General features: G+C 47.1%; 1 protein-coding gene and 1 long non-coding RNA gene across 6 annotated transcripts in view; one reads left to right on the top strand and one right to left on the bottom strand.

Moving 5' to 3' along the window:
- The window catches only part of LOC127038623 (uncharacterized), a 61,395-nt gene extending 46,688 nt beyond the window's left edge, over window positions 1–14,707 (top strand). The window contains exons 5-7 of one of the 5 annotated variants that reach the window (XR_007770746.1): window positions 2,341–2,583; window positions 4,287–4,384; window positions 6,270–7,349. This is a non-coding gene — a long non-coding RNA (uncharacterized LOC127038623). Of the gene's footprint in view, window positions 1–19; window positions 2,315–2,340; window positions 2,584–4,286; window positions 4,385–6,269; window positions 7,350–12,665 lie in introns of those variants that run through there. The other 4 variants (XR_007770749.1, XR_007770745.1, XR_007770747.1 and 1 more) reach the window with 4 other exon arrangements.
- MAP6 (microtubule associated protein 6) overlaps window positions 1–25,891 on the bottom strand; it is a 56,754-nt gene that overhangs the window by 12,447 nt on the left and 18,416 nt on the right. The gene's annotated exons all lie outside the window — the stretch shown is intronic.

The raw sequence follows: 25,891 nt of genomic DNA, 5'->3' as shown, positions 1-25,891 counted from the left end.
GTGCTTTGTCTCAATCCAGTTCCTAATGGACAAGAGCCCAGATCATAAAACTACCAGCAGAGCCAGTACTAATTGACACCCTCGTTAGCCAGCTCAGCAGAAAGGCCTAGTTGCAAATGGACCATGGAGTTCCAACTACCTCTCCACTTATATCAATGGCCCTAAGGACCAATGGCATAAAGATATTGGGACCTAAGGTTCAACCCACCTAGCCCTCCAAGCATAACAATGGATCGAACCCTGAGATGAGGTGCTGAGCCCTAAAGGAACTGCAGGTGCTTCACATCTTTCAGGATTTCCAGTGACTGGGAAGATCCCATCTGAGAATGAGAAGGAAGCTGAAATACCCTGGAACAGCTGATCAGTCAAGGGAAAGTTAACATCTCTGTGACAGTCACTGGTGCAACCGCTGCCTACAGTTACACCTATGTAAAAAGCTGAGTAGCTCTGTTGAAGTTAATGGGGAAACTGCGCACTTAAGGCCTGCTCCAACTTCACTGGAAGTGAATGGGAGTTTTTCCCTTAGCATCACTGAGATTTGGCTCAGGGCCATATGCCAGCAGGATGGAGAGCAGAATTTGAACTGCACAAAATATCTGCAGTATCGTGGTATGAGTAAAACTCTTTAGGGGCAACTTCTGCCCTGATCTACTGCAGCCTGTGCAATCCCCAGGGCTTCAGGGTTTGTAAAATAGAGCAAATCTGAATTTCATTTACAGTCTTAAGAACAGGTGAGGTTGCTTTAGGGGAACACTGACCTATACAAACCCCTGAAAGCAAGGAAATGTCCAAGTAGCCATCCAAGATTTTCAAAAGAGACTCGTCATTTAGGAGTACCATAATTTTTAGATGCCCAACCAGACACCTTTAAAGGGCCTGATTTTCAACAAGCTCTGAGCACCCACCCTCTCAAAAATGAAGCCTCTTTAAAGTGTCTCAAATAGGCAGCCAACAACTGTGATGCCTTAAACAAGTTGGCCGCCTTCTTTAAAGTCCCAAAAGCCCCTCACAGCATTGGCAGACTCTACCTTCTAAGTAACCCCCAAAGTATACAGTAAGACAATGCATGTACCACGTTCCTCACGCTCACCCAAGCACTAAAATCCTTAACCTTGACCTCAGCAACCACAGGTTCCATGACAGTTAGGCACAACTGTTACACTCGCAATCGGGATCGGCTTTAGGAGGTGCGGGGCCCAATTCAAACAGTTTCGATGGGGCCCCAGCAGGGATGACTAAAAAAAACCCAAAACCCCATAAAAAAACACATGGGGCTTGTACTCACCGGGCGGTGCTCCAAGTCTTTGGCGGCACTTTGCCGGCGCGTCCTTCACTCACTCCAGGTCATCAGTGGCACTGAAGGACCCACCGCCGAAGACCCAGAGCAAGTGAAGGACCCACCGCCGAAGTGCCGCTGAAGACCCGGCGCGCCGCCAGGTGAGTAAAAATTAAAAAGGCGCCTCCAGCCAGGGAAGCGATTCTCACTGGGCGCAGGGCCCTCTTAGGCACAGAGCCTGATTCAGGGGAATTGGTGGAATAGGCCTAAAGCCGGCCCTGCTCGCAATCTGCAGGAGGTGTTATTTCTCATGGCGAAGTCTGAGGCTTGCGTCCTGATGATTTCCTGCTGCCAGAAATCCCCATCGGGGCCAGAGCAGCAGGGGGCTGACATTAAGGCACCCTCCCGTTAGTGTATAACTCTGGCTCTCACCATTAGCCCACACGTATTTCAGCTTCTTTTGATCAGAAGAGCAATTCCGAGTGATTGCAAGTGAGCAACTGCAAGTGAGCGAGTGAGATTTGCCAATAAAATCGTAAGAGCTATCCCATCTGCTCCCCTACACACAACATCAGGTCTCAGATTCCCTCTGGGTGCTAAAAGGCAGCATTTTCCTTTGGTGCATCTATTATTATTTTGTGCATAGTAATTTCCTGTAACATCTCTCCGGGACTGTAAATAGCGTAAGGCAGCTACTTGTGTGTGTGAGATGATTTTTTCCAAACATGAATATTCCAGCTTCACACACACACACACACACACACCCGCCCGCCCACCAGCGCACTATGGTTGGCCCAATATAAAGTCAGTTATGTACAAATATCCTGAGTTAATTTGATGTATTAATGTGTGAGTGGGAAACATCAATCAAATAAAGGAGCAAGTATCATGGAGAAATAAAACCTGTGGCTATGCGTTGCTTGGTCCTAACCTGTGCTGAACTGGAACACAAGATGGGGAAAGAGTCTGTAGGGATCCTCTCTCACTGTGCAAGAGGCATGCGTTCAAGAAGGCTGTAAGAGGGACCAGGATAACATGCTGTCCATGTACCATATCTTCCACAGGATGTGGTCAATTCAGCTAGCAGAGGAGTCCATCCTTCCATCTGGTTATGAAGGATGATAGAGTCAGTAGCTCAAGACAGCACGAGAATGAGGACCCCAAGTTAATGTGCCAGCCATGCATTGTGGCCCCCATACAGTGCAACACAGAAGTTGCACCCACTCTTATCCTTGCTCCACTGCAAAACAACATGGTGCAGAAGAGTGACATCATGAATACACTAGAGAACCTCAGAAAACCAGCAGGTAAGATAGCAATGCATCCTTGAGGGCATGACCGCAAACTAGACCTGCTTGATGAACAGATTTGCCATGTGCCCATGCTTCAGGATCTGCTGGACCAACATGGGGAGTAGTTCTAGAACTGAGGGCTTCCACTGAGAACAGCCACACATCGTGTTCAGACCCAGTTGATCTCTACTGCTGCGATGGTGCCTGGGGAGGAGAGACGGTCTATAGGGTACGCAGAACCCAAACAATACGACGCTTTAAATGTTGATACTAACACACTGAGTGTTGCTGAAAGCAAGTAGGAAAGTGATGCAGTCTTTAGCCCATGGGGACAAGATGCTCCCTACCACCATCCCCAGTGAGCAAGTGGGCTAAGCCCTTCTGCTCTGGTTGTAGCCTCAGAGCGGTCTTCAGAAGTAGCTCCATGGACTATGCTGCAGTAGTCCAGTCCAGACCCATCTATCACTGTCCAGACTCTATTAAAGCAGCACAGACCAGATTTATATCTTGGGCTTCTGAAGTTAGGTGACTGAAACCCTCATGGACATGCCTGGTGGGTGACCTTCTGGCTCAGGGAGGCTAGTCCCCCACTGGAATCCAGAGCCTCCCCCTCCAATGCACCAAGTGGGCAGCGTGCGGCCCTCCCCAACCCAAGCACCAGGCAGACAACATGTGACTCCCAGACCCAGAGCCCCCAGCCCCCCCAGAGCTCAGTGGGGGCTGCCCCAGTGCCAGCAGCCTCCCCCCAGCGCTGGGCGGTCACAGCCACCCCAAGTCCCAGCCGCAGACCGACCACAGTAGCCCTAGCCCTAACCCTAGCCGCAAGCACCAGCCCCAGCATGCTTCCCTAAAGAGGAGCAGCCAGCCCGCCTGGGCTGGGGACGATGTGGCAATCTGGAGGGAGCATATGTGGGGCCATGCAGGACTGTTTGGAGAGGCACAGCCTCTCCCAGCTTATGATATGCATCACCCAGGATCATGGAACTGTTCATAGGTCTGACCCCAAGCCCACTGACACAGTCAAATGTCCTAGTGTAAATGCAGCCCGATGTAAATGCTAAAACAACAGTACTGGTCAGCCCTGAGCAGAGGGCCAGTCAGAGGCTTAGCAACATTTAGGTGCCCTGCAAGCCCCCCCAATTCCCTCCCAGTGGTGTCAGAATGGAAGCCACAGCATGGATTCTCTTCTCCGCGCCCTCCAAAAGCGGTGGGGAGGGGGCTGCAGAAGGCGAGTGGGAGAATTTGCAAGCGTCTCTCTCCAAATGCGGGTGAGCCGATCACCCTGTAACACGCTAAAACAAAACTCATTACACATGAAAATCTTTATTGTTGACAGATTAATGCAGCAGGATTAGAATCCAGTACAGGAGTTGTCAGAAGCAAATCTTGGCAAGCCTTGGTATTTAAACAGAGCTAGAAGAGTGCAAATGCTGCTGTAAACATTTCTTGGACCACAGATCACTGTGTGTCTGATTTATCCTGTGAACACATGCAGTGCTATCACATTGGGAGGATACAGGCATACCAAATACTGAGACTAACATAGCAATATGCTCTATATCTTCCTAAATTCAGGAAGGAAAGTTCAGGGAGGAAGGGAAATGAAATAACCTGCAAAGACAACAGCACTTAGCACAGTCCTGTAAATTCTGCTTGTCTTTGAAGATGCAAATATACTTTCAGCAATTAATATCACGTGTAATTCATTCACATATCAGGGTACTGGTAGACTGGCTCCAGGATACCACAGTGACTGTATGTGCTCTCTCCTTCTCCAGCCTAAGTTCTTCTACAGTGCCCATCACCTTATGTATCTGTGAGTCAGGTTTGTATATGTTGGATGGTGCCTTCCCCCACCCCCCAAGTAGTTCTATTGATAACACCGAGCTGAGAGGGGCTGCAAGTGCTTTGGAGGACAGGATTAAAATTTAGTATGATCTGGACAAACTGGAGAAATGGGCTGAAGTAAATAGGATGAAATTCAATAAGGACAAATGCAAAGTACTCCATTTAGGAGGGAACAATCACTTGCACACCTACAAAATGGGAAATGACTATCTAGGAAGGAGTACCGCAGAAAGGCTCTGCGGGTTGTGGTGGATCACAAGCTAAATATGAGTCAACAGTGTAACATTGTTGCAAAAAAAGCGAACATCATTTTGGGCTGTATTAGCAGGAGTGTTGTAAGCAAGACACAACAAGTAATACTTCTGCTCTGCTCCGTGCTGATTAGGCCTCAACTGGAGTATTGTGTCTAGTTCTGGGTGCCACATTTCAGGAAGGATGTGGACAAATTGGGGAAGGTCCAGAGAAGATCAACAAAAATGATTAAAGGCCTAGAAAACATGACCTCTGAGGAAAGATTGAAAAAATTGGGTTTGTTTAGTCTGGAGAGGAGAAGACTGAGATGGGACATGATAACAGTTTTCAAGTATATAAAAGGTTGTTACAAGGAGGAGGGAGAATGATTATTCTCCTAAACATCTGAGGATAGGACAAGAAGCAGTGGGCTTAACTTGCAGCAAGAGAAGTTTAAGTGGGGCATTAGGGAAAACTTTCTGTCCGAGTAGTTAAGCACTGGAACAAATTGTGTAGGGAGGTTGTGAATCTGTCATTGGAGATTTTTAAGAACAGGTTTTACAAACTCCTGCCAGGAATAGTCTAGTTATTACATAGTCCTGCCCTGAGTGCAGGGCACTGGACGAGATGATCTCTTGAGGTCCCTTCAAGTCCTACAATTCTATGGTTCTATGATTCTATGACTTCAGTGGGACTATTTGTGGAGTGAGGTACTATTCCCTTGAGCAAAATTATCAGAATTTGGTCTTAAGTGTCTGTAGATAGATATTCAAAATATTACTCCCCAGAACTCAGTGAGGTACTTAATCACATGCTTAATTTTAAGTATGTGCTTATGTCCATCCCTATTCAGCAAAGCACTCAAGCACACATTTAACAGTACAGAAGGAAACACATTTAAATGTACTTAAATGTTTTGCCAAATCAGAGCCTATGTTACTGCAGTGAAGAACCTAAATTCAATCTACATTTCAATTTAAAATGGAAATCTGACACAGCTGGGTGATTTGGTGGAGGCTGGGAAAGACAAATGTGCTTTGGATCAAATGTATAAATTCAGGTGTGGTAGAATCAAGGTTCTGTTGGACCATGTAACAGCTCTAAAACCTGGTCCTGGGTAGAACACTGAAAGGAACCAAATGCAATGCTTTTTAGGAAAGAATGGTCTGAAAGTTCAAAAAATATGAAATGAAAACTGCCCAATCAGACTGATAATAATGCAACCCTCTGAGCTGACCTACTGCTGCAGGAGTTGGGGAGAGGGAGAGTCTCTTGTTCTGAACTCTTTGCCCAAATAAATTTGTTAGTCTCCAAGGTGCCACATGTATCATAGAATATCAGGGTTGAAAGAGACCTCAGGAGGTCATCTAATCCCACTCCCTGCTCAAAACAGGGCCAATTCCCAGATTTTTACCCAGTTCCCTAAATGGCTAGCTCAAGGACTGAACTTACAACCCTGGGTTTAGCAAGCCAATGCTCAAACCACTGAGCTATCCCTCCCCCTCAAAAGTGCTGACTGGATCAGGTAATGGGGGGGATAAAACTTGAGGAAGGTTTACAGCCACAAATTGTTCTTCTGCTTTACCTTTATTAAAGTATGCCTCGTTCTTTTTTCTTTGGAGGGAGTGATTCATGCCACCATGCCATGGAACTGGTATTTGCCCTTGCAGGGGAGGAGTTCCACTGTGGAAGAACCCCTGCAGTTTTGACCTTCCTGGAAGCTCAGTTGTGAGGCAATTTCAACACACTGCCTGCTCCTGTTATCTAGACTCTGCCCCTGATCCAGCAGCGGGACTCGATTCCAACTGAGGTGCAGGACCAAGACCTCAGAGCAAAGCCTGGACACTTGTGGTGGTGGAGCTGATGGAGCAGGGCAGCTGTTGCTCAGATCATGGCAGGAGGTTATTGGGCTGGATGCAGGAATTACAGGGTGAAATTCTCTCACCTGTGTTATACAGGAGGTCACACTAGACAATCACAGTGGTCTTAAAAAATCTGTGAATCTAGGAGTACGTCTTCACTGCAGGGGCAAGAGCAGCCCGGCTACAGTGCAGCCGCTGTGCCACTGGAGCGCCCTAGTGTAAACGCTTCCTACATTGACGGAAGGGGGTTTTCGATCTATGCAGTTAGTGGAACTGCAATTCCCAGAGAGGCAGTAGTTAGGCCAAAAGAAGACTTCTTCTGTCGGCCTAGCTGTGTCTATAGTGGGGGTGAGGTCGATCTAACTATGTTGCACAAGGCATGACATTTTACAGAGCTCTGAGCAATGCAGATAATGGATGTCTGTTTCCCCCCGCATTTAATATTATTGGCCAAAATATTCTTTCCAGTTCCATTTAGTAACTACTGCTCCTCCCTCCCCCACTCTGGTGTTTCTAATGGAGCCTGAAATGAGTATGGCTTTCTGATATCCTTTCTTATCTGTGCATCAGCATCATCAACCATGTCAATTCAGCTGTGGGAATAGAACTGAACCGACTGCCTTTGACCAGGCAACAAAGGAGACACAGGATGAGAAACACTGTTGCTGTCTAGGTCCCACATAAACAGCAGCTATTGTCTTGCTGTTCTGTGGCTCCAGCTGTGTATTCATACTGCGTGCATCATCGTAGCATCCTTTATACGAAATCATCTGGAGTATCACTTAAAATGTATACGAGACACAGTGTACTGTGAGACGTAAATAAGATATTGTTCTCAGCCATGGAAAGTTACTGGTTATCCAAGTTGGAAAACACAGCCCGTGTCACGTTAATATGAGGATGTGATAATGATACAGGCGTTACTGTGAGACACAGGAACCCAGCTTCTAATGCTCTTCATGTTCAAGACACTAACAAGACAAAATAAAGACCCAAGCTTCTACTGTTGGGAAAGGGTGCACAGCAATCTAACTCTCCTTGTTCATTCACGCAGGAGCATTCAAAGAACAGGGACCCCGCCTGTGCACTAGCCGAATGGTGCTGTGTAGCTCTAGGAGGGTGTGGCCATGCTCCCCAGCCTTCTGTTCAGATGCAGCTTTTAGCAAAGGGTGCTGGAGGAGGGGGAGAGGCTGCTACTGTTTGGGAGAACTCAAATTTTACACCTCTGTGCCAGCCTGCTCGACACAAGCAGGTGGAATCAGGGTCCCTCTCTCCCCCAACCCCCTTTGTAAGAGTCTGTCCGGAATCCGTCTGGGAGCCTCTCCAAGAGTGACAAGTGTCATCCCAAGACATTTACAAAAATAAAGACCTAGGCAACCGAAGAACATTTTATAACAATGTTCAACTGAGCTCCGTGCTGGATACCACTTGCAGTTCAGAAAGCGTCATGGAGCATGAGCCTCCTCTTCCTTACGCTGGTGTAACATGGGTGACTTCAGTGAAGTCACTCTCGGTTTACAATAGTGTGAGAGGAGAACTAGGACCATAATGCTTTGCAAATACAACTAGGGCCTGTTCTCACTCCTGCTGAAATCAATGGAAAAACTCCCATTGATCTCAGGAGGAGCTGGATCATGTCCTTAAATATTGACAAGATAGGCATTTCAGGCCTTTGTCTGGTCAGATCAATCCACTTAGTATTCTGCATCTGCAGGGATGTCCAGGCAGCCTTCCCTTGGGCAGCACTGCAGCCATTTCAGCATTGTCAAATTCTAATTAACAGCAAACATTTTGTGCTGTTAACAGTCCAGTGCAAAGAAAACCCAGCTCTGGCAGCCCACAGAGCACTGCATATGCGTTCAGCACATATTGCTAATTACTACCAAAGGTAGAGGGTCTGATACAAAAATCCTTAAACTGACAACGCTTCCTTCGACTTCAAGGTCCCATCAAATTCATCAAGAGCGTTGACGCAAGATCATGCCCTAAACTGCCATGAATGCCTATGAATAACATTTTTCAGAAGTATCTAAGTAGACTATACTACCTACATCTTACATAGCACTTTTCATCAGCAGATTTCAAAGCACTGTGCAAGGAGATCGGTATAATTATCCCCATTTTATAGAGGAGGAAACAGGCACACAAAGGTGCAGTGACTCATCCAAGATCAGCTAGCAGAGTCAAGATTAAAATCCAGGTCGCCTGGTTCTTTGTCCAGTGCATTATACATTAGGTCACACTGGTTTCCCAGTGTCTTCTGACAGTGGCCAGATGCTTCAAAGAGGGAGGGGTGAACAGAAAAAGGCACTTTATTGAGTGATGCATCCCCTGTCATCCAGACCCAGCATCTAGCAGTCTAATGTTTAGGGACACACAAAACATGGGTTTGTGTCCCTGACCATCCTGGCTAATAGGGCCACCAGTGGCTATCCTCCATGAACTTATCTAATTCTTTTGTTAACCCAGTTATACTTTTGGCCTTCACAATGTTCCCTGGCAACAAGTTCCACAGGTTGACTGTGCACTGTGTGAAGAAGTACTTCCTTATGAAAAAACAACGAGCAGTCCTTGTGGCACCTTAGAGACTAACAAATGTATTTGGGCATAAGGTTTCGTGGGCTAGAACCCACTTCATCAGGTTGCATTTGTTAGTCTCTAAGGTGCCACAAGGACTTCTCATTGTTTTTGCTGTTACAGACTAACATGGCTACCCCTCTGAAACCTACTTCCTTATGGTTGTTTTAAATTAGTAAACCTGCTGCCTATTAATTTCATTGGGTGGCCCCAGCTTCTTGTGTTATGTGAAGGGGTAAATAACACTTCCTTATTTCACTTTCTCCACACCGTTCATGATTTCATCGATCTCTATCATATCCCCCCTCGGTCATCTCTATTCCAAGCTGAACAGGTCCTGTCTTTTTTAATCTTTTATCATATGGAAGCTGTTCCAACCCCCTAATCATTATTTTTTTGCTTATCTCTGTACTTTTTCCAATTCTAATGTATCTTTTTTGAAATGAAGCAACCATATTTGTCACCTAAAAAGAATGGCTTGGGGGTGGGAATCTCCCTCACATCCTCTGCAGTGAAGACCGATGCAAACAATTCATTTAACTTCCTCGTAATGGCCTTGTTTTCCTTGAGTGCTTCTCCAGTGACCCACTGACTGTTTGGCAGGCTTCCTGCTCCTGATGTATGTTAACAAATTGCTATTAGTTTTTGTGTCTTTCAGTAGTTACTCTTTGAATTCTTTTTTATGGCCTAATTATACTTTTACCCTTGATTTGCCAGACTTTATGCTTCTTTCTATTTTCCTCAGTAGGATCTGACTTGCAATTTTTTAAAGGATGTCTTTTTGACTGTAACAGCCTCTTTTACTGTGTTTAGCTATGATGGCATTTTTTGTTGTCCTCTTACTGTTTTGTTTTTATTTGGGGTATGTGTGTGTGTATATATATACACATACCCCAAATAAAAAAAACCCAGTAAGTATATATATATATAGTTTCCATGCAACTTGCAGGCATTTCACTCGTGACTGTTCCTTTTAACCTCCCTTTAATATTTTATGTAGTTTCCATTTTTGAAGTTAAATGCTACTGTGGTGGGTTTCTTTAGTATTTTCTGACCTACAAGGGTGTCAAATTTAATTACATTATGGTTGCATACCAGGTACATTCACGGTTTGCACCAGATACTGTGCACCACTGAGGACTCAATGAAGAATTGCCTCTCCTCTTGTGGGTTCTTGGACTAGCTGCTCTAAGAAGCAGACATTAATCCAAGAGCAACATGGCACCTTTAGTTAAACTAGTGAAGCTTCTGTGCTTAGAAAAGCTTGTTGATTTTCAATGGACTTGAGCTAGTTAATCACCTAGACACTTTTTTTACCTAGAATTTTACCCTATATTAAGTATCAGAGGGGTGTTAGTCTGGATCTGTAAAAGCAGCAAAGAATCCTGTGGCACCTTATAGACTAACAGATGTTTTGGAGCATGAGCTTTTGTGGGTGAATACCCACTTCGTCGGATGCCGACGAAGTGGGTATTCACCCACAAAAGCTCACGCTCCAAACTATAAGGTGCCATAGGATTCTTTGCTACCTTATATTATTATTTTTATTCATATAATTAATTATAATATATATGCATTATTTTCTATATCGTTCCTCAAATGCTTTGTATTATGTGAAATGATAGTTTCAGAATTGTACAGCTGATTTAAAACAATGATGTTGTACATTTCATCGTACCATAGAACATGTTCGTGTTTTAATATAGTGGAGGGACCACCGAGAGCCACTCCTAAAAGGCCAGATGATGTTCGTAGCAGGGCTTATTCCACTTGTATGAGGTCAGAATCCAGACCTCTACTCTTAACAAAATTTGATGAAGACTGGAAGAATCATTGACCATATGAGGCTTCAGATATGAGAGTCCTGAGTACAACCAACATGCTGGCCATGTTACTTAAACTTCAGCAGTAAAATTGAATGCAGTTTACGCTCCTATCAACTAAAAAGTGCTGGCCAACTTCAGTGCTGTTTGCAATAAATAATACTAATTAGAGATACACCAATCTCCTAGAACTAGAAGGGACCCTAAAGTCATTGAGTCCAGCCCTCTGCCTTCACTAGCAGGACCAATTTTTGCCCCAGATCCCTAAGTGTCCCCTTTAAGGATTAGGGCTCACAACCCTGGGTTTAGCATACCAATGCTCAAACCACTGAGCTATCCCTCCCCATTAATGTTACTCCATCTGGTTCTGCAGCCTTGTTTGGGTTACCTAATGTCCTATGTCATTTTCTTGAGACTTACGATAATGGGCTCACCAGCTGGTAGCACAGAGTTCCGTATTGACCCACTATGAATATTTCATAGCACACATTTCTGCAATTCAACAAGCCACCTTTCCACTGCGCCCTGAGAGTGTAATGCCAGTGAGTGAAATCAGGCATAGAGACATGCAATATGCAACATGTGTATCTTCATTAGAACTCCATCATGCGTGCATTACGACAACAGCAGAAATATGAATAATGTAACATGGAACCTGAAGGGCAGCCAAGATTAATCCAGAGCAGAGCCGATTCCACTGCTGGAATTGGTGTATGTCTGAGTCTTTTTACAAGGCCATTTATAGTGAAATTAAGGTAATTTTTAGCTAGCAAAAATTACTGTATAGCTGCTGGCTTTAACGTATTAGGCTGAATTCTGCCCTCCATTACTCCCATGCAACGTATTCATGAAGGTTTCCTATACTGAAATAAATGTATTTATTTTTAACTGGGAATAAAGTCAATAATAAAGATAGATCAGAACCAAAATCCTAGCTCCAAATACCACTGAATTTTTTGTGGGTGGGTGGGAATCTGAAGCAGGATCCTAATCTTAAATGTTCACAGTTCATTATCTCTATAAACGGGCCAACCTTTGCCCCAAATCTGAACCTTTAACTTTGGGGTGAGCAAAACCTGCCTCCAGATTTGAACAATGCATCTCTAGCATGTCACTCTTCACAGCAGAGTGCATCAAGCTGACAAGTGAGATGACTTTCTGCATGATCCCTGAGCCCAGACCTTAAATTTTAAGTAGAGGCTTTGGGAAGAAATGTAGGGACACAGATTTTAAGTCCACTTGAATACACTGGGCTGGTGCCTAGACCACATGGTACTGAGTGCTTTAAAAGTAAAATAGACAAATAGATTAGACTGGTCTGGACAGACAGTCAGATGGGTATTTTGGAGGGACAGAGTGGAAAAATGAGGATGTTCCTTTTAAATAAGGCCAGTCAGCATGTGACTATGGTACAAAGTCTCACAGTGTGTCTATAATCTGTGTAGTTCTCTTGGAAGCCACAAAAGCCCCCACAAAATTACAAGTCACAGGGGCTGCATGGGGATCACTGAGGGTAGAGTTAGGCCCATGGAGTGCATAGCACACGTAACACAATAGAGTAATACTCGGCCCATTCCTTTTTCAGTTGACTCTTCCTTCATTAGTAGTTATTCAGCCCTGTGGAGGGCACAAGAGATTGGATCAATGGTAGAAGGTGACACAGTAAGACACTCCTTTCTCTCCCCGCCCCAGGAAAAGCAGGCTGAAAGCTTTTGAAAATGTAAACACCATTTGCATGTCAATCATTATTTTACAGGGAAGAACGATTCAATCTGGTTCCCAAACAACTGTCTTAACCCCCAGTGGATCAGTAAGCGCCAGGGCCATCAGCAGCATCTCAGGGGAGTCTGGGGAAGAAACTGCTCGAGACAGTGCAGCAGATGGCTACATTGTAAGACCTCTTGCTAATTAGGTGAAACAAGGAACGATAGAAATGGATGAAACAATTATTGGTCAGAGCTGGTGCTGATACCACAGACGTTGTTTATATGACAACTGCACTAGAAAACCAGAAATGCTGAAAGTCTCGCTTGGTAGGTTATGTGAAGCCAAGCTTCAGACGAATTTTATTTTATAATTAATTTGCTTTGAGGTGTTCTCCAAAGGTTACACAGATTCAAAGCCTTTATGTTGAACAATGAGCAAAACTGGTGGCACCTTTATATACCAACGGATTTTACAGTAACACGAGCAACTTTATACAGTCCACTGAAGGTTTTGTTCTAAACAGCTGATCTAGGACTATGTATATCACAATGATCACAGAAATTGTGTTGTTATTATTTGCATTACAGTAGTAAGACTGAGGTCTCATTGTGTAAGGCGCTGTACAAATACATAGTAAGAGACAATCCTTGCCCTGAAGAGTTTGCAGCCTAAATACACAAGACAAACAAAGGAAGAATTATTGTCCCCATTCCACAGAAAGGGAACTGAGGCACAGAGAAGAAGTGAATTCTGCAAGATATCACGGAGAATCTGCAGTAGACCCAGAAATTGGACCCAGATATCCTCATTCTCTAGTGCCTTAATCACAAGACCATCCTTCCCCTTTTACCTAACACTTGGCAAACAAGAAAGTAAATTCGGAGGTGACAGGTGTTTTTCCAGCCACACAGAGCAGACCTATAAGGTGAATAAGAATGGCTTTCATTTCAAACAAAAGGAAAACTTCCATGAGAGAGTACAGTGTGCGTGTCTCCTCTGTAACTGTCTGCACTGAACTAAACAGAAAATGGCCACCAGTCTCTGTAAACCACATTGATAGAGATTTAAAAAAAAAAAAGTGCAGTACACAGAAAACAAAGACATAACAGTTGCACAGATTAGGGGTAAAAATTTCAGAAACACCTATATGATTTAGGAGCATAGGTCCCATGTTCAGAAGTGACTGAGGCACATATGTCTCACTGAAAGGCATTATGTTCCTAAGCGCCAGATTTTCAAAGGTATTTGGGCACCTAAAGATGCAGGTAGGTACCTATCTGACTAAGGCGCATTTGAAAATACCATTAGGTGCCCAACTCCCATTGAAATCAAGTGAAGGTAGGCTCTTAAGTACATTGGATGATCTGGGTTGTATGCACCTAAGTCCCATTGACTTTCAATAACATGTAGGCTCTTAAGTGCCTACATCACTTCTGAAAATGTTTCCCGAGATGATCACAGCCGTTCCACATGGCCTTAAAATCTACAAACGATGCTCCTCTTCTGTTCCTGAGGGGTTACAGTTCATTTAGCACGGTGTAACAATACTTCCAGTTATTCCTTGCAACGTGCACCACCCTGCATTTGTCAGCATTTCACCTACCTCTGCTCCGCTCCCTCTGTACCCGCTAATCGTTGCAGGTTCTCCAAAGATGTTCTGCAATCACACAGCTACCCACTAAGGCTTTGAGATGTGGCTTGGATGGCAGTGCTCTTAACGTTTAGACAACTGAATTTAAAAAATAATAAAACGGCCAAGATATTAAACACCTGTAACTTATCTGCAAAGATATTCCGTAAGTATATTTTGCATAATTCTGAGAGTAAATACTGCATACATTTACACTCCCTCTGAGCCCCTGGGATCCACTGGGTAAATAATCTGCATTTGGAAACAAGGTCTGTAAATACTTATTTCTTTGGAGCTGTTCCAAGTTTAATTGAGCAACTAAAACTTGCTAGGCACAAATGTATTAAATGGGTACTTAATTGAGAGACCAGAGCAAGGAAGAAAATTCCTTTCCGGCAAAACATGCATGGTTTAAACACACCCGTACACTGATACTTATTGCAACTGACAGAGCAGAAACTGTGGAGCCGCGCCTTCCTCTCCCGTAAATAATTTACAGTTTGTAACATTTCATAAATGTTTATATTTAAAAAAAAGAAAAGTAAATGTTAAAAGAATGCCATAAACTCAGATTGAAGCTGGCGAGAAATCAACAGCTCTGCGGGTGGTGAAAGTGAAGGTCCTTAAATGACAGTGTTGGGTCTTTTCTTTGTCACCAGCACACCACAACCCACAGCAAAAGCAATTGAGAGAGAGACTATTTTGCTCAATAGGAATCAGACAGCTAGTCCCTCCCTCTTCTGCACAGGATCAGATCCTTCTCCTGTCTACACCAGTGGGAGTTTTCCCACTGATCTCGTTGGCATTTGGATTGAGCCTCTTTTCATCAATGTTAACTCATCCAGCTTTCCCCCTCCCCCACCCCTACCCCCAAATATGGAATGCCCCTTAGGGGAGATCCTGAGGCAGCAGCTGCTAGAGAGGCAGGGCAAGGCTAGGAGGACTCTGGCCTCACTGCTAATGCAATGCCTCCTGGCCCTTGTCACATGGATAATGTCAGTGGAGTCCCAGAGATCCTCATGGACCTCAGGGGATTCGTAGGCTTGCTTCCTTTTCTGGGGTGGAGCATAGTCTCATCTGTGCTTTCTAGGTGGGAGGGTGGCCATACCTGCATACAGCAACACCATGCATCTACTGTGCACAGTCTTCCCTTTGTTTTTCAATGCACATTCGCATGTCTTTCCAGCTGCATTTTGTACCAGCGCTCAGTGCCACATTCACTACCCCATGCTGACACGTCTGTGCCTACAGCGCTCACTGACAGAGGGGCAGGGCAAAAGTTTCTGACAGCTCAAAATCCCACTGAGGCTTCTCCATAGGCCCTCTGCTGCTAGCTGTAGAGGACAACAAGGATGTGGTGAAGGGCGCTGGGGGCACAGCCTGCAAGTTTTTATGCACCTGGTTATGTGCAGCCCTGACTGGCATTTGCAGACCCAACCTGCGCAGCTTGTTTGGGCACTTTGGCATGTGATGTTCAGTAGGTGGCCCCAGACTGAGCTAATGTCCCAGCCTGGGGCTGGGAGGCACTGTGCCACTAGAAGGGCTGTTCGGTGACATTGGGTGCCTCCTTTCGTGGGTGCTCAACTTGATACTGCTTAAAGCTTCCTGATTCTCAGAAACAGCTGAGCCCTTGCCTGATGAAAAGCAGACCTTTTAAAAGCTGGGCACCCCAAAATGGAGGGACCCCAAATCACTTGCCACTTCTGAAAATTTCAGCCACCTTGTCCCTTATGGCCAATAAATCTCCCATGAACATAGAGGTGGTAGATATGATGGCTCAGACAAATTAACATGTATGTTAAACAAGTGCTATGGAATGCACCGGGACATCCAGTCACATACCAACTGCCTCAGAGCACCTGCTGGGCTGGAGGAATCAGGGGCAGGGGGAAATGTGTGTCAGGGGAGGGGTAATGATTAAGGACCAACAAAGCCATAAAAAGTAATTTGAATCACAAGTGACCTCACATATGTCAAAATACTTTTTATTACAACTGCCATTGCTTGATCCGGTGCTCTCCTTGTGGAGCACAAAGGAAGGCAAGGAACACCAAGGGCATCGCCAAATGGAAATCAATGGAGAGAATGATCTTGCATGTGTTGGGCCAAGAAGGGGGTGACCGAAACACTGGGGATGTAGTGGGGGAGGTTATAGCCTTCAGTTGGTGCACAACGTATGTTGGACCTATGCCCTGATGCAGCAAAGCCTGTAATCACCTGCTACACTTTGTGTATGTGAGCGACCCCACTGACCTCCCTGGGGGTGCCATCAACGTGTTTAACGATATTCACAAGTTGAACGATAACATGCTCTTAAGTGTTTCGCTGGATCAAGGGCCTAGGGAGACTTTAAATCTGGGTTTGCAAAGTAATTTGTGGGCTCAATGAGTTAAATATTGAGATCTGAAATTTCAAATCCAAATTAGACAAACACAAACACAAATTAGTAAGAGTGAGAGGAGATTAAGAAATGGCACAAATTACTAGGGAAGTGGTGGATTCTCCCTCTCTTGAAGTCTTCAGCTCAAGACTGGGTGCCTTTCTGGAGGCTATGCTTTAGCCAAACACAAGTTACTGGGCTCCATAAGGGAGTCACCCTGCAATCCTGTACTAGGCAGGCAAGCAGGCAGACTAGATCATCTGATGGATCATTCTGGCCTTCAAATCTATGAATTGCAATAGGTTCCAGGTCAGGCTAGGAGCACAGAACCTTCACCAGACGTAGTGCCGTGAAGTCAGCCCCTTTTGGGGGCTCCTGAGTAGATTATTTCCTAGACGGAAGGGAAGGAACCACTTTTTCTTCTCCAGAGAGCTGTGATAGGGAGACGCTGTGTTGACCTCTTCTCATCCAGCGGAACATCCTTGCTGAAGTGTGTGTGAAGGCTAAACAGTGGGTATTTGCTCAATGAGTAGGATAGCTGGGCAGCAGCAACTCTACTCACTTAGGGTATGTCTACATCTACAATTTTGCAGCGCTGGTTGTTACAGCTGTATTAGTACAGCTGTATAGGGCCAGCGCTGCAGAGTGGCCACACTTACAGCAACCAGCGCTGCAAGTGGTGTTAGATGTGGCCACGCTGCAGCGCTGTTGCACACCGCGGGGAAGGAGACCTGCTTGGAGCGGGGGTCGGGGAACGCCAGAGCAAACCGCGGGGAAGGAGACCTGCTTGGAGGGGGGGTCGGGGAACGCCAGAGCAAACCGCGGGGAAGGAGACCTGCTTGGAGGGGGGGTCGGGGAATGCCAGAGCACACCGCGGGGAAGGAGACCTGCTTGGAGGGGGGGTCGGGGAACGCCAGAGCACACCGCGGGGCTGGATACCTGCTTGGAGGGGGGGGTCGGGGAACGCCAGAGCACACCGCGGCGAAGGAGACCTGCCTGGAGGGGGGGTCGGGGAACGCCAGAGCACACCGCGGGGCTGGATACCTGCTTGGAGGGGGGGGGGTCGGGGAACGCCAGAGCAAACCGCGGGGAAGGAGACCTGCTTGGAGGGGGGGTCGGGGAACGCCAGAGCAAACCGCGGGGAAGGAGACCTGCTTGGAGGGGGGGTTGGGGAACGCCAGAGCAAACCGTGGGGAAGGAGACCTGCTTGGAAGGGGGGTTGGGGAACGCCAGAGCACACCGCGGGGATACCTGCTTATTCCACGGAGGTCAACAAAAACGCTGGTGAGTGTCTACACCTGATGACCAGCGCTGGTGATCCAGCGCTGGATCCTCTACACCCGAGGCACGACCGGGTGTACGGCCAGCGCTGCAAACAGGGAGTTGCAGCGCTGGTAATGCCCTGCAGGTGTGTACACATCCTAAGTTGCAGCGCTGTAACCCCCTCACCAGTGCTGCAACTTTGTAGTGTAGACAAGGCCTTAGTGACAGATGCAAGGCTCCAAGCCAACTGCAATCTTTTCACTGATTTCACTGGGCAATGGAGCAAGCCCTAGGCACTTGGCTTTAGCGCCTAAAACTGGCCCCGGTGGTAGGGTAACAGCGATTACTCGATAGCCACATGCAGCTTGGCTATCCTGGCATATTTGAAGCCTTGCAAATACAGCATTCTGGCGCTGCTTCTGCTCTCCTCTGCCTCTGGAGCTATACCCTTATTGCTGTAATGGCTCTGAAAATATACTCACTACAGCATTTTTGGCAGTGGGACTTTTCACATTCCCCGTCTCACTACCAACAATGGGGACCCAGGATATATCACCAAACTGGGACCGATTCTATGTGCCAAGCAATTTCCAGATTACAGAGAGAAAGTCTAACTCGCCAGCATTAATATGTGCAAGAATTGGGCCAGAAGACAGACTTCTGCAAATCAAAGACCGGACCACAGTTAAATTAATTGAAAGTGAGGCACAAAGGATGCGTTTGGCTGCATTTGGGGGGCTTTGAACAAAATAAGCAAGCTTGCATTTAAAATCACAGTAACCTGCTGCTTATAACTCTCCCTTGCTGCTATCAGGCTACTATTGAGCCCAGTGCCTTCCCTAGCCATTTTGGTACCCTACGCAGCCTCGCCCCTCCCTGTGGGGAGTGGGGTAGCCCCAGGCCTCCACAGGGGAGGCAGAAGCAGGTCTGGGGGGAAGGGGGAAAGCTGTCCCCCAGTGCAAGCTGCTGGAGTGGAGCAGGTTGGGACCGGGTCGCTCCACTTCCCGCCACCCGGTGAGTGCAGGGCACCCGACCCCTGCTGCAGTCCTCAGGGGAAGGGGTGGAGTGGGGGCAGGGCTAGGGTGGGAAGACGTGGGGTTAGGGTGGAGCAGGGGTGGGAGCCATGTGGAAGAGGCGGAGCAGGGACTGGAGCAGCATGCAGCTGCATAGGGCACCAGGAAATTTGGTGCCCCAAATTTCCTGGGGTCCTACATAACTGCGTACAGGTAGGGACAGCCCTGATTGAGCCTATGCAAAGAGTCAGGCTATGAGAGCAGACAACCCTGCCAAGTGCTCCTTCTGTGCAGAGTGTGGGATCCCTCATTTCCTCCCCAAAACATATTAGCTCTCACCATCCTGTGTCACAGGAGACACCTACTCACCCCCTTCTCCTCCATGGGTCACTTTCACACACCCCTCTGGGAGACTCCTAAAGGACATCACCAATTCCGCCCATCGACATAAAAGAGGATTAATAGATTTTACAGCCAGTTTTATGACAATTGTCTGGTCTGACCACCTGCATCCAGAGTAAATGTGGCACTATGTATTAACCCACCAAGTCTCAGGTGAGTCAGTGACAGAGCTGTGGTAAGAACCCAAGTCTCCTGATTTCCATGTCCATCGTTAAATCACGAGAACAGCCTCCCTTGCCAGTGTGGGTGTGAAGAGGATGCAATTGTTATGTGAGGTTATGGGGGTGTGGCTGCAGAGACATCCTCCAGGCTGGATGCCAGAGCTCTGACCTGGAAGGAACAAAACAGATTGGGACTTGCTGCAGCTCATGGTTCTGATCACTGTGTTGTGTCATGTTTAAAGGAAAATCATTGAGTTGTTAAATACAAACTCCCCCTGCGTTAATGAGCACACCACCACACCTGTAGCATTGCCAGTCCCAAGTGTTCAAAATTCAGGAGTCAGCCCGCTACACATCCTGGGGCTGGCTTAAAAGCCTTGAGTGTTTTTTTTGTTTTTTAGAAATAATAGATCTAGGGTTCTTTTTCTTGGCATTCTAGTTTCTGAGCCTCATGTCCCTTCTTCAAGCATTTCTCTGCAACCATGAGGCTGTAAACTAACTTTTATTTTAAATGAAAGCTGAGGCCCTCACATAATCAGCTGACTCCAGGAGCTGGGGCTTTAAGAAAAACACCAAATATCATGAGAACTGGCAACACTGCAGATCGCACCCTCCTTTCTTACCCCCAAGTGAGGGTGATTAACCACTGGACCAAACTACCAAGGGAAGTGGTGGATTCTCCATCTCTTGAGGTCTTCAAATCAAGATGGGATGACTTTCTGGAAGAGATGCTTTAGTCAGACACAAGATTTTGGACTCAGTACAGGGGTAACTGGGTGAAATTCTATGGCTTGTGTTGTACAAGAGGTCAGGTTAGCCAACCTAATGGTCCCTTTGACCTTAAAACATATGTAGTGTCATGGGTAGACTTCCCCAACCCCTCCTATCCAGGAAACACATTCCCCTTAAATCTTAAGAAGTCCCCCAGAATCCCCCTCCCCCCCCATGTTTCCTCTCCTGATAAATGTCAAATCCCTGGGCTGGGACTGCAGCCTCCAACTCCACTCCAGCTCCAGTCACAGACCGACTGGGACCAGCCACACCAGCTCTTTTGTGTGACTGCTACAGAGCCACACATGGAGATTACTGAGTAGCAGCAGACAGCACCTCCTCCAGAGCCGCCCAGGCCCTGCCTCGTGCATAAGCAAAGCTTCAGGCGTTTGTTCGAGGAAGGGAAGCCCAGCCCGCCTTAAAGCCCCAAAGAAAGCAGCCTTCAAATAAAACAAGCTCCCAACCCCGGCAACTCGTGGGGGAATGAAAGCAACTTTTAGAAGAGACAAGCCCAGTTCCATGGAAAGCGCGGCAGAGGTGCGCAGTGTGAGCATCTCACGCAGTAGACAGGTTTTGACGCTGCCTTCAGTACAGTGCATTGGGAGGGGCTCATTATTACTCAGTGCTCTGTATATTTATGCCAGTGGTTGGGGAGAGGGCACTGCATGTACTTAGTGTAACAGACCATTCCACTGATGTCCCTGACCTCATCGATGGCTGGGAGCTGGGCAGCTGGCCAGGCGGGTTATTCGGACTGGTTGATCGGCTCTCCACATTACCACCCCACAGCCGCAGCAGCGCCATCGCATAAATGGGGCACGTGGTTCCCCTTCCGTGCACTCCACTGTTCCATCTCGCCCCTCTGGCTGCCTGCCAGCAAACCCTCTCGGAAACCTCAGGGCCCGTTACCATAGATACTTGCGGACTCTGTGACAAGCTCCGCTGCTTTGCTCAGACAGGCTCATTTATCCACTGGACACATGGCATCCCTGGCTCGCTATGCAGCCTCCCAGCAATCCACTAGGCAGCCACATGCAACCAGAGCTAAGTCCTTTATAATGAGAGGGGCTGCCTCCTGCATGCAACCTGCTCAGCTCTCTTGTTGTGTAAAGATCCAGGGATATTTCCTTGGCACTTGTGCCAGGTGCTTTATCATCCTGATTCAAAAGTCTCCTTTTCTCTAAGCTTCCCAGGACCCCCAATACAGGACCCCCAGCTGACTTGTCAGTCTCTTTAGGGTGGACAAGGATTCCCAGACTGCATGAATGGGAATTCAGATGACCCTGTTCACTCATTATTATCTTACATCCCTTGGGAAGCTATTCACGCGTGGGCAAAGGGAGGGTGAAGTGCTGAGAGCAGAATGGTAAGGTGTTACCCAGGTGTAAACGAGTCCCCAAGGCAGTGGGAAATCAGCTCCTCAATCTCTGGGGCCTGACTCTTCTGTTATACTAGTTTTACTCCAGCATAACTCCACTGATTTCAAGAGAGAGTCACTCCTGATTTACACCAGCAACAGTGAGAGGGGAATCGGGCCTGCAGGAGAGTTTAGGACATGCTGAACCCAGTTCTGGTCTCACACCAGGGCAAATCAGATCCATGGGGCACCACATTCACAGCTGCCATGAGAAGAAGGCTCATTATCTACCATACAGTGCATGAGATTTAAGGTTGGGTGGCTACCCATTCCAGGGCTTTCGCAAATAAATCACCGGCCCCATCTATTTCTCCCTGAGCTACACAAGGGCTAGCTGTGTTTTCAGTTCTCCCTGTGCTTCCAAAGAGAGCTGTTACACGGATTTCTTTGAAAAGTCCCATTTGCCCTTAAATACAGCAATATGATAGTCAAGTGCAGGAGATGCAAAGTGGATATTGACTTAAGCCTAGGATTCTGAATTCTGTCTCTTCACTAAGCAGCTGGCAGGCACTGGTTCTGAATGGGTCCATAGGGATTTCAGTATGGTTTAGATAGCACGGTGCAGGGCTTGATGAAAGAACCATAATAGACAGAATTTGTACATTCTGTTCTCTGTCCTGTGAAGAATTCCTGGTTCACTGAAGTGTGACATCACAGCTACAAGCAGTCTCATTCTGTCCATGCAATTTGTGGCATTTGCCATATCCAAGAGACCTTCAGCATGCTAGGAAAAAATACCTTAAGATTTCTGAACAAAGGAGAATTCAGACCAAGTTTCCTAAATTAAGCTAAACCAGTTTAAATGAAGCGTAAACTGATTTATGTGCATCAACATTAGGGGTTGCATACGTTCGGAATGTGGGTAGAGGCCATGGCTGGGGCAAGGGATTTCTGGTGTCAGGGACCCAGGAGTCTGGGGCATTGTCTTCTCCCCTTGCTGATTTTATTTGAAGGACCTGCTGAGGCTGTGAGTTTTTGAGTGCAGGTTTTCTGGCAGGCATCTACGCACAGTGGCACCTGCTACATTATGGCATCCTTCCTTAAGAATGTTTTCAGGTGCTTAGTTACCCCTGATCCCTGTACCATAACGGAAGGCTGCTCATCTGCTGAGAAATAATGTGTACCCCTGACCCAAAGTGATTAACTCACAGTCCATCTCCCCCTCCATGCCTCTGATTGCAGTAGGCTCTGTGGCCTGGTTAATGGGAAGGAATGAGAAGAAAATGGATAGAGAGGAAGAAAGCATTAAATTCACTCCCTGAATAATTAATCACAGAGAATTCCTCATATTCAACCACACTCTTCCTTTCTCTATTAACCATCACGACCGGCATTCCCATAATGGGCTTAACTACCTACCCCATCTGCAAGGGGTTACAGAACCAGGGCCAGTATGGGTGACTCGTTCTATAAGTAGGGAAAAGGCAAAAGAAGGAAACTGGTATATACTAATGATACTGTGATGTTTCTGCATAGCACCCCTCCTTAGGTTCAGACTGGGAGCAGACTCTTCAGACACCTTCCCCTCCTGCTGTGACCCACTGCACCAGCATGAGAGCAGGTGTCATGAACATACAGCTAAGGGTAGCATACAATCCCTCCTTTACCTGTAAAGGATTAAGAATCTCAGATAACCTGGTTGGCACCTGACCAAAAGGACCAATAAGGTGAGAAGATACTTTCAGATCTGTGGGGGAAGGTTTTGTTTTGTGTTCCTTTGTTCTCTCGGGCCAGGGAGGAATCAGGGCAGGGAAAATACATCTCCTAAAGCCATACCTGAACTAAGCATCTAAGATTACAAATTGTAAGTAACAGGAAGGAAATGCCTTAGATTATATTTGGTTTAAGCTTGTGAGTTTTCCCTGTGCTTAGGAGGAAGGTTTATCCCTGTTTTTTGTAATTTTGAAGTTTTGCCTAAAGGGAAATCCTCTGTATTTTAAACCTTATTACTCTGTAAAATTACCTTCCATTCTGATTTTACAGAGGTGCTTCTTTTACTTTATTATAAAGTTCTGTTTAAGAATCTGATTGGGTTTTCAGTGTCCTGGTTCCTCTTAAGCCTCCCCAGGAAAGGGAGTGAAGGGGTTTGGGGGGATATTTTGGGGAAACAGGAACTCCAAGTGGTCCTTTTCCTGAATCTTTGTCTAACTCACTTGGTGGTGGCAGCCAGGGCCAGCTCTAGGTTTTTTGCTGCCCCAAGCAAAAAAATTTTTGGCTGCCCCCTCCCCGGCTTTTTTTTTTGCTTTTACATTTTTGCACTTTGCAGTTTTGTTTTGACTATTTAAAATTTTTTAAAAAAAATGAAAACAGAGGATTTGTAGTTAGTGAAATAAAACAATTTCCTACTAGTGCAATTTTAACATTTAATTTTAACAAAACCCTCCCGCCTGGCCCAACTCTTACCTTGCTGTGGGTCTGGTCTGAGGTGGATTCAGCACCCGTTACCACCACTCCCACGGCCAGGGGTTGGGGCTGCTGCTGGATCCCAGACCCGCTCATCCTTGGTCTTCGCCTTGGCCCTGGCACGAGCTGGGCTCAGCCTGGGCTGCCAGTCTGCTCCCCTCTCCCCTCCCCTGGCAGGAGGCGGCACAGAGGGGAGGGGTAGGAGGAGTCAGAGGCGGGCACAAGCCAAGGAGGAGCGGCCCGCCCAGGCGCCATGTTCCCCCCATCCTCTGCAGCCAGAGCAGGGCCGCGCTACTGGCTCCCGCCTGGGAGGTGGCCGCTGACCACAGGAGAGCGATGGGGACAAGCCGAGGAGGAGCAGCCCATCCTCTGCAGCTGGGGCAGGGCCGCGCTACCAGCTCTCGCCGCTCTTCCATGGTCAGGGGCCACCCCTGCACCCTCCCAAGCAGGAGCCAGTAGCGCAGCCCTGCCCTGGCTGCAGAGGACGGGCCGCTCCTCGGCTTGCAGCGGCAGGGACTAGCTGAGGAGGAGCGGCCCGTCCTCTGCAGCTGGGGAAGGGCCGTGCTACCAGCTCCCGCCTGAAGGGTCGGGGGTGGCCGCTGCCTGCGGGAAAGCGGCAGGTACATGTTCCCCACTTAGCCGGCTCCCTGCCCCGCTACACCCAGCGTCAGAACAACAGGCTGGTTACTGCCCCCCGGGCCGTCAGGATCCAGCCTGGGACGCCGCTTCACGTATGAGCTGGGGCCCCAGCATTATGCCGCCCCATATATTTTGCCGCCCTAGGCACCTGCTTGTTTAGCTGGTGCCTAGAGACGCCCCTGGTGGCACCATACTGTCCAACGGCACAGAAGAATTTGTGCCTTGGGGAAGTTTTTAACCTAAGCCGGTAGAAATAAGCTTAGGGGGTCTTTCATGCAGGTCCCCACTTTTGTACCCTCGAGTTTAGAGTAGGGAGGGAACCCTGACAGCAGGGCTCAGTGGACCTGCTAGCACTCTGCAGCCCCATGGAGGTTGCCTCTCTTGGCCAGATCCCCAGCTGGTGCGAGTCAGAATAGCTCCATTTATTTAGCTCCATCAAATTACACCAGCTGAGGACCTAGCCCCTTTGCATAGATGCTGTGATTGGCAGGAGGGGTATTCACACTACTGCACCACAGCGTATCTCACCCTCTGCAATCAGGATGGCTCCAGAACTGCTCCGCTCCCCAGAAGGCGCCTCTGGTGAGGAAAGAACGTTCTTCACCCTTTATATCTTATAAGTTAGACAAGCAGCAAGAATCAAAACAGGTCAACTTCTAAGACCTACCTTTAAAGCAAACGAAAAGCAGCAGCAAAACAATATTTGCAAACCAAAATACGTTACGTCATTTATAACAGAATATCCGGCCATTCTCCAGCAAACACACTTGCGAGACTGGATGGATAAATAACATTCTAGTTTTCATTTGCACGGAGGGGGGTGATCTTGCAGTGCCATGCATGCAAAGTTCCACTGCAGTTCAGCCCTATATTTGTACAGTACACACAGAAGAGACAACACAGCCTTCCTTGCTCTCGTTAGCAGCATAGTAACAGATGCTGAAACAGATCATCTGACTCGCAGCTCCACTATGTCTCTGTGCTGATATTTTTGAAGTTAAGGGAGAAATGATAAAGGCTTTGCACGAAGCGATTGCCAGTCACTCAAATCACAGATCTTCTGGCAGCAACAGACAAACAGTTCTATCCAGTGCAAAACTGCAATGACAAGCTTTTATTCTTATAATACAGTAAAGAGGGGCAGTGGGCTCAAAGGGTCTGAATTTAAAAAACTGGGAGCCTGAAACATCTGAGTT

This window comes from Gopherus flavomarginatus, chromosome 1, assembly GCF_025201925.1.
Source record: "Gopherus flavomarginatus isolate rGopFla2 chromosome 1, rGopFla2.mat.asm, whole genome shotgun sequence".
NCBI lineage: Eukaryota > Metazoa > Chordata > Testudines > Testudinidae > Gopherus > Gopherus flavomarginatus.
The sequence above is the reverse complement of the archived record's forward strand: the minus strand, read 5'-3'. Positions and strand labels throughout refer to the sequence as shown.